The sequence below is a fragment of the Anomaloglossus baeobatrachus genome, chromosome 4 (assembly GCF_048569485.1).
Source record: "Anomaloglossus baeobatrachus isolate aAnoBae1 chromosome 4, aAnoBae1.hap1, whole genome shotgun sequence".
NCBI classification, from domain to species: Eukaryota; Metazoa; Chordata; class Amphibia; order Anura; family Aromobatidae; genus Anomaloglossus; species Anomaloglossus baeobatrachus.
Genome location: NC_134356.1, coordinates 74,216,863 through 74,230,502, shown reverse-complemented (window position 1 = coordinate 74,230,502; position 13,640 = coordinate 74,216,863). Strand labels below are relative to the sequence as shown.

Sequence of the window (13,640 nt, the reverse complement as noted above, 5' to 3'; positions counted from 1 at the left end):
TATATTTTATAGCAGAATTTTCTGACTAAGGCCCTTAATGGCAAACTTACACTAATACCAGCAAATATGTTTGTAGCCATCAGTAATAATGTTTGAAAAATTTACATAACTTTCACCAGTGTTTTTCTGTTCCTATAGAGCCACTTTATAAATTATCTTCATTATAATTTTATATTTTTAAAATATAAATAATAAAATATATATATGTCCATTTTACTGCACATATAAATACCAGAGTTGGACAAGAAATATACTTATCATTGTAATCAGTTGAAGTCAGAGGAAGGAAAAAATGACATGATGCTGTACTGATATAAAAATTCAGATGCATATTCACTAGTCTTGTTCTATTATATTGGATTCTATATGAAAAATGTATATGTTCTGAGACATTGACAATTTTAGCCTTTTAAACTGTAATTTTTACAATTGGCCAGAAGAGGGCAGCCTTGTATTTAAATTTTACCATGAAAACTATTGCAGAGAATGTGCTCATGTCGGCTCTCGCTCTCCGCCCCCTGGCTCAGTGATTCACCCTCCCACCGTCTCTCACACAAAGAAGAGCTGCAGCTCTCATGAGAGCCGTGTGGATCTTTGTTTTCTTCGGATGGATTATCTTTTTGGGAATATGGACAGATAAATTCATCACCCTCAGGCAGCTGGATTACACAGGATCTACATGACATCAAATATCAAGACAATCATTTAAGATATGGACATCAGAGGCTTTTGTCAGTGCTGGAAATGGCAAGTAGTCTGCTCCTTTCTCCTTTGTAGCTGGGGCTGGGTCTCTGGGCAGCTTCGTTATTCTATTGTTGAGGAGTCTGAACCAGGGACATTGGTAGGAAATGTAGCTCAGGATCTGGGGATAAAACGTGCAGAGCTCTCTCAGCGCAGGATACATCTGAGATCTGAAAAATACCAAAGATATTTCAGTGTAGATCAGGCAAATGGAGGGTTGGCTGTGAAGGACAGGATTGATAGGGAGAGCCTGTGTGGATCTAGTCCCAGCTGTTTACTGCAGTTAGAGGTTGTGGCTGAGAATCCTGTGGAGCTTTTTACTCTAGAAATAGAGATTCTAGATATTAATGATAATTCTCCCACATTCTCATCTAATGATCCTAATATTGAGATCACAGAATTGTTTACAGGTCCTGGTGCTCGATTTGCCTTAGATATTGCAAAGGATTTAGATATTGGTGTAAATGGTGTCAGTCAGTATACACTGAATACAAATCCTTATTTCTCATTGTCTGTAAAGACTCATAAAGATGGAACGCTCATCCCTCAGCTGATACTAGAAAAGGTTTTAGACAGAGAAGAAAAACAACAACATAACCTCATTCTCACAGCTATTGATGGAGGAGAACCGGCCCGATCAGGGACCTGCAGAATAACAATCGTTGTATTAGATGTTAATGATAATCCTCCGGTCTTTAATCAGTCGGTTTATAAAATCAGCATCAGGGAAACTCTACCACTGAATACTGTGATATTAACATTAAATGCGACAGATCAGGATGACGGAGCAAATGGGGAAATTCAGTTTTCTTTTGATGGCCACACATTTGAATCTGCCAGAGAAATATTTTTTCTAAATGAGCAGACTGGACAGATATATATTAATGGACATGTGGATTTTGAAGAACAAAGCTTTTATGAATTATCTATTAAAGCTGTAGACAAAGGAATTCCCAAATTAGAAGGGAACTGTATAGTTCAAGTGGAAATTGAAGATGTTAATGACAATCCCCCAGAAATTACTTTTAGGTCAGTGGCTAATAATATTCCAGAAAATTCTCCCTCTGGGGATGTTGTAGGATATATTAATGTAAAAGACAAGGATTTTGGGAAAAATGGAGAAATAAAACTTGATTTATCACCAAATGTGCCTTTTAAAATCAGACCTCTTAAAAATCGTTATGCATTGGTCACAGATGGGATTCTGGATAGAGAGGAAACCCCCCAATACACTATAGAGCTGACAGCCTCTGATTTAGGGTCTCCTCCTCTATTCAGAAAAACAAGCGTCACCCTCAGGGTGTCAGATATTAATGATAATGCTCCAGTGTTCACACAATCTACTTATAATGCTTTCATTAAAGAGAATAGTGACCCTGGGACTCTTCTATGTACAGTATCTGCTACTGACCTAGATGAGGGTGTTAATTCTGATCTGGTTTACTCCATAGTTGAGAGTCAGATTGACGGCTCCTCTGTCTCCTCCTTTGTGTACATTCATGCTAATGATGGGAATATATATGCTCAGAGATCCTTTGACTATGAGCAGATCCAAGTCTTACAAATAACCATAAAGGTAGAAGACTCAGGATCTCCACAGTTATCTTCCACTGTCTCCGTCTTTATCTTCATTCTGGATACAAATGACAATCTCCCCTCTCTGCTGTATCCAGAGCACTCTGAGGACCTCATTGTACAAGAGAGGATTCCCAAGTCTACAAGTGCTGGATATTTGGTGACAAAACTGTCCGCAGTGGATCTGGACTCTGGTCACAATGCCTTGTTGGTGTTTACTCTCATTGACCCCACCAATTATTCATCATTTCAAGTGTCTAAATTCACAGGAGAGGTGAGAACTGTAAAAGGATTACAGGAGACCGAGAACATGGAGCAACAACTTGTCATTTCTATAAGTGATCAGGGGACTCCTCCATTATCCACCACAGTGACTGTACTTGTCAGTATAGCGGATGAGATTATAGTGGAAAGACCAAAATCTGGAGACTTCCTGACCAATTCCAAACCCCCTTCAGATATGACTCTGTATCTGATCGTCTCTCTAGTGGCCATCAGCTTAGTGTCACTTGTCACCTTCATGATTTTATTGGTGAATTGTCTGAGGAAGGACAGTTATTATGACAGCAGTAGTTGCTGTATTCTTGATGGATCCCAATCCAAAGCCTACACAGATCAGTATCAGCCGGCTCTGTACCTGAACACAGATGGGACCTTAAAATACATGGAGGTCAGGATGGTTCCTCCAGGGTCCCAGGGGCAGAGTTACCAAACTAATATACCCCCAGTCCCAGAGCTTCAAGATTTTAGTATTGTGCAGCCCTTAAATTTTCCTCAATTAAAGAATGTTTACCAAGATGCAGCATCGGAGGGGAATTCCTCAAATGATTCAAGCAATGTAAGTCCTAATAATATTGTATGATTACTTGTTAATCTATTTAAATGGCAAAACTTAAGTGAAAGTGAAGCGCTATTGTGTAGAAATTCATATTTCTTTACTGCCACTTTAATACATTGTTTTATTAATTTGTTTTTAATTAAAGCAATAAGCCACTTCCTAATACATAACTTTCAGGGCTTACATTTTAACAAAATATATGTGTGATTTTAGTAGACATTTTGAGATAATATTGAATTGGCATCATGAGAAATTGTTTAACAATGCAGTTTAAGAAATGGTGAACATATCTGTACCTGAGAACAGATGTAACTGTAAAATACTTCGCAGTTAGGATGGTTCCTCCAGGGTCCCAGGGACAGACTTACCAAACTATTTTACCCCCAGCCCTGAAGAAACAAGATTTATGTTTTGTTAATCCAGTGGATTTTTTTTCAGTTAAAGGATTTTAAGTCACAAATATCTCTAGAAGTAACCAACCTAATTAATTCAGATATTGGTAAATATGAAAAAATACATATTTTGGTTAAATATCCTTTTCTTTAACTACATTTTTTTGTGTTCGTACAAAATATTACCTAATAAAAGTATTACTACTTTGATGTAGATTCAGTTGTTATTGTTGAGGTTGTAAAGTGATGGGAGAAGGGAGGGGCTAGAGAGGCAGAGGGAGGAGCTAATGAGAGTGGGTGGAGCTATTTACAAAGGAAGAAGCTAGAGGCAGAGCTCCACCCCTTCCTCCCTCTTTATCTGCATAGAGTCTCATCAAATCAATTTAACAAAAGAAAGAACCAGAAACCAAAGTAATTCAAATAATCTTTATTGTGAAAACTTAAAACAAGAGGGTGTCATAATAGAATGGTACACAAGATGTCAGCGCTAAATAACAGGAGGAGATGGAAAGAAACACCAAATGAAAAAAGGTGTATAAAATATACCACAACAGATACAAAGCCCGATATAAGGGTGCCCCAAAAAAATTGTGTGACTATAATATAAGAAAGTGGATGTGCTGATAACAAAATGGTAAGGTAAACAGTAAACAATCGGTGTAACTAACTTGTCATCTCCTGCTGGAATGGCACCACCCGCTACCCAACGCATGTTTTGGCAGAAACCTTCGTCAGGAGACGTCAAATAGAATCTCATCAGTAGCAGCTCTCATCTCCTATCTCAGTAATCGGAAAGTCTTCACTCAATACAGATTTTCTCTCAGGATTGAGAATTTTGATCATGACGGATCAATTCTGGCAAAGAAAGAAGCAGATTTCTCTGATAAGGTATATTACAAGGTTGCTCATTTTCATGTGTACTATTGATTTATTAAATTATCATTAAAATGACTATTACACTTTAACAGGTGCACAAACCTTTAGAAATATTCACAACTGTCTATGAGTTCTATATGCTATTGCAAGATTATATGCAAACTGTGAGCAGCCTCTATATTGTGACTTTAGAATTTGTTTTAATCCTTTTTAATGTGATATATGTAATATATTGAATTTTCAGTTACCAAAAACTTTAATAGTTACATACAAAGTGGTTGAAAATATATTTTTAAACAAAGTATAAGAGCATTTTAAGTTAATAGAGAGAGTTACAATCCACAGAGCGGCTGTAAAGAGCATCTCTCTCGTGAAACTGGTATGTTAGTGTACTACATAGATGGCTCAATAATATCAATGTGCACCATATAATGGCTAACGTCTCTTGTGATTACCTTTTAGAAGAATGTACACTTGTTGTCAATATGTTCTGTAAATTGCTCATGATCACTGGGGGGTCCAATCAGTTGATTAGCCTGCTTTCAGGTGACTCTTCTAACAAACTAGAATTGTAAAATGTGAGGACCACTTGTGGACGATTATTTTTTCTTTTAGTTTTTTTGCTTACATAGCATAACCATATTATGCAGCCCTTTTTGGACATTATCATGAATCACTTTTCTTTCTTCTAAATTGTCTTAAAGAGTAATCATCATATTTGTTTTCATAAATTAATAGTACGCATGAAAATAAGAAACTTTGTCATTTATATTATTACAGGTATCCACTTTTTTCACCTCCTGGGTTGATCAGTTATTATCAAAATTCTTAGTTCACGGGTAAAATCTGTCCCATGAATAGAGACTTTTCCATTACTGATGATCATAAAGTTCTATGGCTAACTGTCATTTCAGGAGAACTTGCAGCAGAATGTCTGTGCATGCTTCTAGTTCTCATCCCCCCCAAGAAGTTTAAAAGAAACGTCTACTACCTTAGTAATAGAAAAATCTGTCTAACCATGAATTGAGAGTAAAAGATTAGTACAAGAGGAGAAAGAAGCAATTTATTACATTAGAAGGTTTCTTATTTTCATACATACTATTGATATAGGATATAAAAATTAAAACTACGATAACGCTTTAAGTTCCCTCTGCACATTTGTTAGTGGCCAGGCATACATAAGCCTAAAAAGAATGCTCGGCTTGGCCAACTATAGTCTTATGTGTATTAGGGTCTTTAGGAATGTGGAGGAAACACTGAGAAACATGAGAAAGGCCATTGAAAAACCTATTCAGCTCCCTGGTTGGAGTTGAATCCAGGTTTCCTAACATTGCAATGGAACCATGCTCAGCACCAAGCCACCATGTTGTCCTTCTGTATATTTCAAATTTAATTTTACTATTGATAGATTAGTTTGTGATATCTGATCTACTCTAACATTCATTAAGAAATTGGAATAAATTAGTGGATTTAATTTAAAAATTAACAACCTTTCCTTAATTGAGAGCCAACCAGGTGCTACGAGCCTAGCTTGTGGAACTATGAGAAGCCACATATTTCTGCTCCTTGGAAAAAGGTAGTATTACTTTGTGCTTTCCTCTCATGTTTGTCAATATGACTTAGGCATAGTCATCAGTTACCTCAAGAATGGTGCTCCCCTTAAGACATCCATTTTAGAGAATCAGTAACAAAGTGTTTTTTCTAGCCCATCTGAGAACAACATTATATAAGAACAGAAAACCTTATTCCAGCGATGTGTCACTTACTTTTATGAGTGATGCAGTTCTGTTTTATCTGCTACAGGTCTCTGAATGATGGGCTCTGTATAATTCCTACACCACTGATTGTCAACTTTTTGTGTTCATAGCTACTAATCAGTGGGCAGATGTGATTAAGTTAGTCATCCTGCAGTACTAATTTGCTGATAGTGATTATATGAAAACCACACTAACCAGGCCAAAAAGTGACACATTCCTGGACTTAAGGCTGCTTTACACGCAGCGACATCGCTCCCCCATCGTTTGTGTGTCACGGGCAAATCGCTGCCCGTGGCGCACAATATCGCTTGGAAGCGTCACACGTACTTACCTTCCTAGCAACGTCGCTGTGGGCGGCGAACAACCTCTTTCTTAAGGGGAGGCTCGTGCGCCATCACAGCGACGTCACACAGCGGTCCGCCAATAAAAGCAGAGGTGCGGAGACCAGCCGCATTAACGACACACCCACCTTGTTGCCGGAGGATGCAGGAAGGCAGTTGTTCGTCATTTCCGGGGTGTCAAACGTAGTGATGTGTGCTGCCTCAGGAACGACGAACAACCTGCTTCCAGAACAAGGAACAATATTTTGGAAATGAACGACGTGTCAACGATCAACAATTAGGTGAGTATTTCTGATCGTTAATACTCGCTCATAGGTGTCACATGCAACGACGTCGCTAACGACGCCGAATGTGCGTCATGAATTCCGTGACCCTGATGACATATCGTTAGCGATATCGTTGCGTGTAAAGCCCCCTTAAGAGTCTCTGCTCCTACATTATGATGATCTCAGATTAGGTAGCAAAAACTTGGTGTCAGATTCTCTTCAAGACAAATTAGAAAAAGGAAAATTTTATCATGAAAAATCTACGAAATCTATTGCTGCTCTTTTTTTTAGTGCCTATTTGCCCATCAGATAAAACTATATACTAGAAATTGCAATCAAATCCAGACCCTGGTGCCTGAGGGGAACTAAATGCTTTTCTCCTACATTAAAAGACACCAGAATTATCCTGAAGTTCTGGAGATTTAAGTTTTGGTTTCAAACAGTTCTGGATAATTCATCTCTTAGGGGTACTTTGCACGCTGACACATCGCAGGCCGATGCTGCGATGCCGAGCGCGATAGTACCCGCCCCCGTCGCAGCAGCGATTTCCTTGGGATAGCTGCCGTAGCGAACATTATCGCTACGGCAGCTTCACATGGACTCACCTGTCCTGCGACCATCGCTCTGGCCGGCGACCCGCCTCCTTGTTAAGGGGACAGGTCGTGCGGCGTCATAGCGACGTCACACGCCAGGCGGCCAATCGGAGCGGAGGGGCGGAGATGAGTGGGATGTAAACATCCCGCCCATCTCCTTCCTTCCAAATATCCTACGGAAGCCGCAGTGACGCCGGTAGGAGATGTTCCTCGCTCCTGCGGCTTCACACTCAGCGATGTGTGCTGCCGCAGGAGCGAGGAACGACATCGGACTGTCGCATCAGCGTAATCATGGATTACGCCGATGCTGCACCGATGATACGATTACGACGCTTTTGCGCTTGTTAATCGTATCATCGAGCTTTTACACACTACGATGTCGCATGTGATGCCGGAAGTGCGTCATTTTCAATTTGACCCCACCGACATCGCACCTGCAATGTCGTAGTGTGCAAAGCCCGCCTTAGAGACTAATGGAGATAGAAGAGCACTAAATTTAGCACTATATAGTACTTCACATGTTTTTTGAGACTTTTTTCTCCTCTGCATGATCCCCTATCTTATTTCTTAACTACAGACATTAAGCAACAAAATATATTGCTACTGCACAATATACTTCATCTGCAAATATATTTGAAGTATGTCTATATTAGTATCCTTATATTCATACCAGGACTTCTGAAATTCATTAGCACTTGTGATGAAAGTAGAAAATATATAATTAACTACAGATTATTTCTCTAACTTATACTTCTGCCTTCAGTTGTTATAGAACTCTTTTTTAAAATGACTATTATAAAAGAAAGTTGCTCCTTAAATGTGTAATGTAACTATAGCCAAATACTGTACTATCTATTCTATTTAGATATAGAATAGACTATATCTGTGACAAAAACATACCTTTCTGTGCTAATCAACAAAAAGCAAACCTTCTTAATATAAAGTAATAATTTTTACATAGATGTATGCATATAGGAAGAGTAAAAAGAAATTAGAGATGTAATTTTTACAAGCGACCACTAGAGGGTAGTCTTGTCATCCAGAATGTTTCTTAGTCTATAGCAGAGAATGTGCTCATGTCGGCTCTCGCTCTCCGCCCCCTGGCTCAGTGATTCACCCTCCCACCGTCTCTCACACAAAGAAGAGCTGCAGCTCTGATGAGAGCCGTGTGGATCTTTCTTTTCTTCGCATGGATTATCTTTTTGGGAATATGGGCAGATAAATTCATCACCTCATGCAACTTGGATTACACAGGATCTATATGACATCAAATATCAAGACAATCATTTAAGATATGGACATCAGAGGCTTTTGTCAGTGCTGGAAATGGCAAGTAGTCTGCTCCTTTCTCCTTTGTAGCTGGGGCTGGGTCTCTGGGCAGCTTCGTTATTCTATTGTTGAGGAGTCTGAGCCAGGGACATTGGTAGGAAATGTAGCTCAGGATCTGGGGATAAAACGTGCAGAGCTCTCTCAGCGCAGGATACATCTGAGATCTGAAAAATACCAAAGATATTTCAGTGTAAATCAGGCAAATGGAGGGTTGGCTGTGAAGGACAGGATTGATAGGGAGAGCCTGTGTGGATCTAGTCCCAGCTGTTTACTGCAGTTAGAGGTTGTGGCTGAGAATCCTGTGGAGCTTTTTACTCTAGAAATAGAGATTCTGGATATAAATGATAATTCTCCCACATTCTTGTCTAATGAACATATTATAGAGATTACTGAATTATTAGAAAGTCCTGGTGCTCGTTTTGCCTTAGATATTGCAAAAGATTTAGATGTCGGTGTGAATGGCGTCAGTCAGTATACACTGAATACAAATCCTTATTTCTCATTGTCTGTGAAGAATCGTAAGGATGGAACGCTCATCCCTCAGCTGATACTAGAAAAGGTTTTAGACAGAGAAGAAAAACAACAACATCACCTCATTCTCACAGCTATTGATGGAGGAGAACCGGCCCGATCAGGGACCTGCAGAATAACAATCGGTGTATTAGATATTAATGATAATCCTCCGTCCTTTAATCAGTCGGTTTATAAAATCAGCATCAGGGAAAATCTGCCACTGAATACTGTAATATTAACATTAAATGCCACAGATCAGGATGACGGAGCAAATGGGGAAATTCAGTTTTCCTTTGATGGCCACACATTTGAATCTGCCAGAGAAATATTTTCTATAAATGAGCAAAACGGGGAAATTTATATCAATGGACATGTGGATTTTGAAGAACAAAGCTTTTATGAATTATCTGTTAAAGCCGTAGACAAAGGGATTCCAAAACTAAAGGGAGACTGTATAGTTCAAGTGGAAATAGAAGATGTTAATGACAATCCCCCAGAAGTTACTTTTAGGTCAGTGGTTAATAATATTCCTGAAAATGCTCCATCTGGGGATATTGTGGGATATATTAATATGAGAGACAAGGATTCTGGGAGAAATGGAGAAATAAAGCTGAGTATATCACCAAATGTGCCTTTTAAAATTAGACCTCTTAAAAATCGTTATGCATTGGTCACAGATGGGATTCTGGATAGAGAGGAAACCCCACAATACACTATAGAGCTGACAGCCTCTGATTTAGGATCTCCTCCGTTATACAGTAAAACAAGCGTCACCCTCGGGGTGTCAGATATTAATGATAATGCTCCAGTGTTCACACAGTCTACTTATAATGCTTTCATTAAGGAGAACAGTGACCCCGGGACTCTTCTATGTACAGTATCTGCTACTGACCTAGATGAGGGGGTTAACTCTGATCTGGTTTACTCCATAGTTGAGAGTCAGATTGATGGCTCCTCTGTCTCCTCCTTTGTGTACATTCATTCTAATGATGGGAATATATATGCTCAGAGATCCTTTGACTATGAGCAGATCCAGGTTTTACAAATCACCATAAAGGTAGAAGACTCAGGATCTCCACAGTTATCTTCTACTGTCCCTGTCTTTATCTTCATTCTGGATACAAATGACAATCCCCCCTCTCTGCTGTATCCAGAGCACTCTGAGGACCTCATTGTCCAAGAGAGTATTCCCAAGTCTACAAGTGCTGGATATCTGGTGACAAAACTGTCCGCAGTGGATCTGGACTCTGGTCACAATGCCTGGTTGGTGTTTACTCTCATTGACCCCATCAATTATTCATCATTTCAAGTGTCTAAACTCACAGGAGAGGTGAGAACTGTAAGAGGATTACAGGAGACCGAGAACATGGAGCAACAACTTGTCATTTCTATCAGTGATCAGGGGACTCCTCCATTATCCACCACAGTGACTGTACTTGTTAGTATAGCTGATGAGGTTATCGTGGAAAGACCGAAATCTGGAGACTTCCTGACCAATTCCAAACCCCCATCAGATATGACTCTGTATCTAATTGTCTCCCTAGTAGCCATCAGCTTAGTGTCACTTGTCACCTTCATGATATTATTGGTGAAATGTCTGAAGAAGGATAGTTATGATTACAGTGATAGTTGCTGTATTCTAGGTGGATCCCAATCCAAATCCTACACAGATCAGTATCAACCGGCTCTGTACCTGAACACAGATGGGACCTTAAAATACATGGAAGTTAGGATGGTTCCTCCAGGGTCCCAGGGGCAGAGTTACCAGACTAATTTACCCCCAGTCCCAGAGCTACAAGATTTTAGTATTGTGCAGCCTCTAAATTTTCCTCAACTGAAGGATGTATACCAAGAAGCTTCATCAGAGCAGAATCCATCAAATGATCCAAATAATGTAAGTTCTAATAGTTTTCTATGAAAAATTATTTGATTTAAGTACCAAAACCAAAGTGTAAGTGAAATGTTAAAACTTAGATTTATTGCTGCAGTACAAAGATGATATATTGTTGTATTATTATAATTTTTTTTTACAACCATAGTAGTCTCCTCCTAACCTTTGATCTTTAAAGGTTATGTTTGCACCCAAGTCCTGCCTCTCGATGGTGGCTAATGACCTCAGTGCCACATAAGATAAAAACGGTAATAAACATGGTATCCAAGGGAGCGCTCTGTAGTGTAAAACTCCATGACAGATGTATAGGCGATAGAACAATGTAGGCTCACCCTGTTTAGCTGTGTGAATGTCATAAACACCACTGAGAAATGCGGCAGGGAAATTGCAGTTCAATGTTCTCATGGCTACTGTCCCACCTCTGAGATCAACCAAAAGTTTGTTGCTGAATAGTGCAGGGGAGAGACAGGATTGATTGGGCACTGCATCTCATTTCCTAAAGAAAAAACCTAATAAGTTTTATCTGAGTACATTTTTTTTATTTTTTGTACACAAGTCAATGTGCTCTATTTGTTAACACTCCGTTTATTTCTGTCTCTCCCCTGCTCTTTTTTGTTCATTCATTTTCTATGGGGCTGCCAACCGCTGTGCTTGGCTTTTTCTGCTAATCAATGCGTGTCCAAGTTATGGGACGCCCAACAATTAGCAAGTTATCACCGTTCCTTTAATTAGGTGATAATTTGTTTTAACTGGACAACCCATTTATGGTTGATCAAGAAGAGTTAAAGGTTTGGACACCTGTACAACATATTTTTAGTCACAAGATGCTTTGTAATGGCATTTTATTACCTGAAGCAACTGTAGATGAGTTCTTGGATAAATCCAAATAACAGTTATTATGGCCATTTGTATTCATATTCATCAAAATGTATATAGTTATCATTTCTTTTTTAAAGTTCTATTGAACTTTTTCTTGATAAACAATTTGATTTCTATAAAATATTTTTTTTTTCATTGAGCTATTATACAGTAGGTAAACCTGATCATAGTGCAATGTCTTGCAAAGTCATTACTGAATCTTATTTGTTATATGTAGTTTTTTATTCTTTTTATTCCTTATTAGTATTTACAGATGATAAACCGAGGGTTTTATAGTTTTGATTACTGATTTGAATTCAGTATTATCTAGGACAGTGACTGCTTTCTTCATGAGAAATCACTTGTTTAAACCGTCAATTAACTTTTCATGAAGTTTAATACTTAATGCAACAAATTAAGTAATCTATATATTACAATTACAGAGCTCTATGCCTTTGGTGTGCGGCACCTGTGCTTTTTGCATACTAAAGAAGAAACACCAAAGCCGCAGCAGATTAGGACAGGATGTATAAACGTAATTTAAACCTCAAACTGAAAAACCCTGTTAAAAAATAACTTTTAATGAATAATTTAAAAGATCAAGCCCATGACACAAACAAGTCATTACAAAGACTGGGCAGGGCACTCCGATAGGTGGGCATATAGGAAATTCCTCGTGTATAGGCAATCATGTAGCAAAACACAATGTACATAAAAACATTAGTGATATAATGAATACCGGCTGATTCTATTGGGTATATACAGATGACATAGTAAACACATCAATCTGTGAAAGGTAAACAACCTGCAACAAAAATTAATGCTCTAGCCAGTAATTATACTAATGGCATATTAATAATAACCTATACAAACTGACCCTAATAGGCCCTAGAAATCCTTACCTAGCAATGGAGGGTATGATGGCCTAACTGTTTTTGGTGTCCCCATTCACCGTCAGGAAGCTCTAGAGCAACCCTATAAAGCCCTGCACAAACTAAAACACCTATCACCAGAATACATCAAACTTCCGGGTATTTATCTTAGAGGTCATCTTCATAGGTGAAATGAAGCAACCAGTCCAATAGACGATACATCAGACACTGGCACAGCTTTCCTTTGTGGGTCACTGGACCTGAGACCCCGGATTATTGATTTACGTGTCCCCTGATGAACCCTGGTGTATCTGCAGCTGGAGAGAAACTCGCCGGTACACTATGGGACTAGTCGCTTCACTACACCTATGAAGATGACCTCTAAGATAAGTACCTGGAAGTTTGATGTATTCTGGTGATAGGTGACTTAGTCTGAGCAGGGCTTTATAGGGTTGCTCTAGGGCTTCCCAACGGTGAATGGGAGCACCAAAAACACTTAGGGCATCATACCCTCCATTGCTAGGTAGGGATTTCTAGGGTCTATTAGGGTCAGTTTGTATAGGTTATTATTATTAATATGCCGTTAGTATAATTGCTGGCTGGAGTATTTATTTTTGTTGCAGGTTGTTTACCTTTCACAGATTGATGTGTTTACTATGTCATCTGCATATACCCAATAGAACCGGCCAGTATTCATTATATTACAAATGGTTTTAAGTACATTGTGTTTCTCTACATGATTGCCTATACACGATGTATTTCTTATATGGCTATCTATAGGAGTACCCTGCCCAGTCT

At 38.9% G+C, this 13,640-nt stretch overlaps 1 protein-coding gene across 1 annotated transcript in view; it reads left to right on the top strand.

Moving 5' to 3' along the window:
• The window catches only part of LOC142302305 (protocadherin gamma-A10-like), a 608,756-nt gene that overhangs the window by 271,353 nt on the left and 323,763 nt on the right, over positions 1-13,640 (top strand). The gene's annotated exons all lie outside the window — the stretch shown is intronic.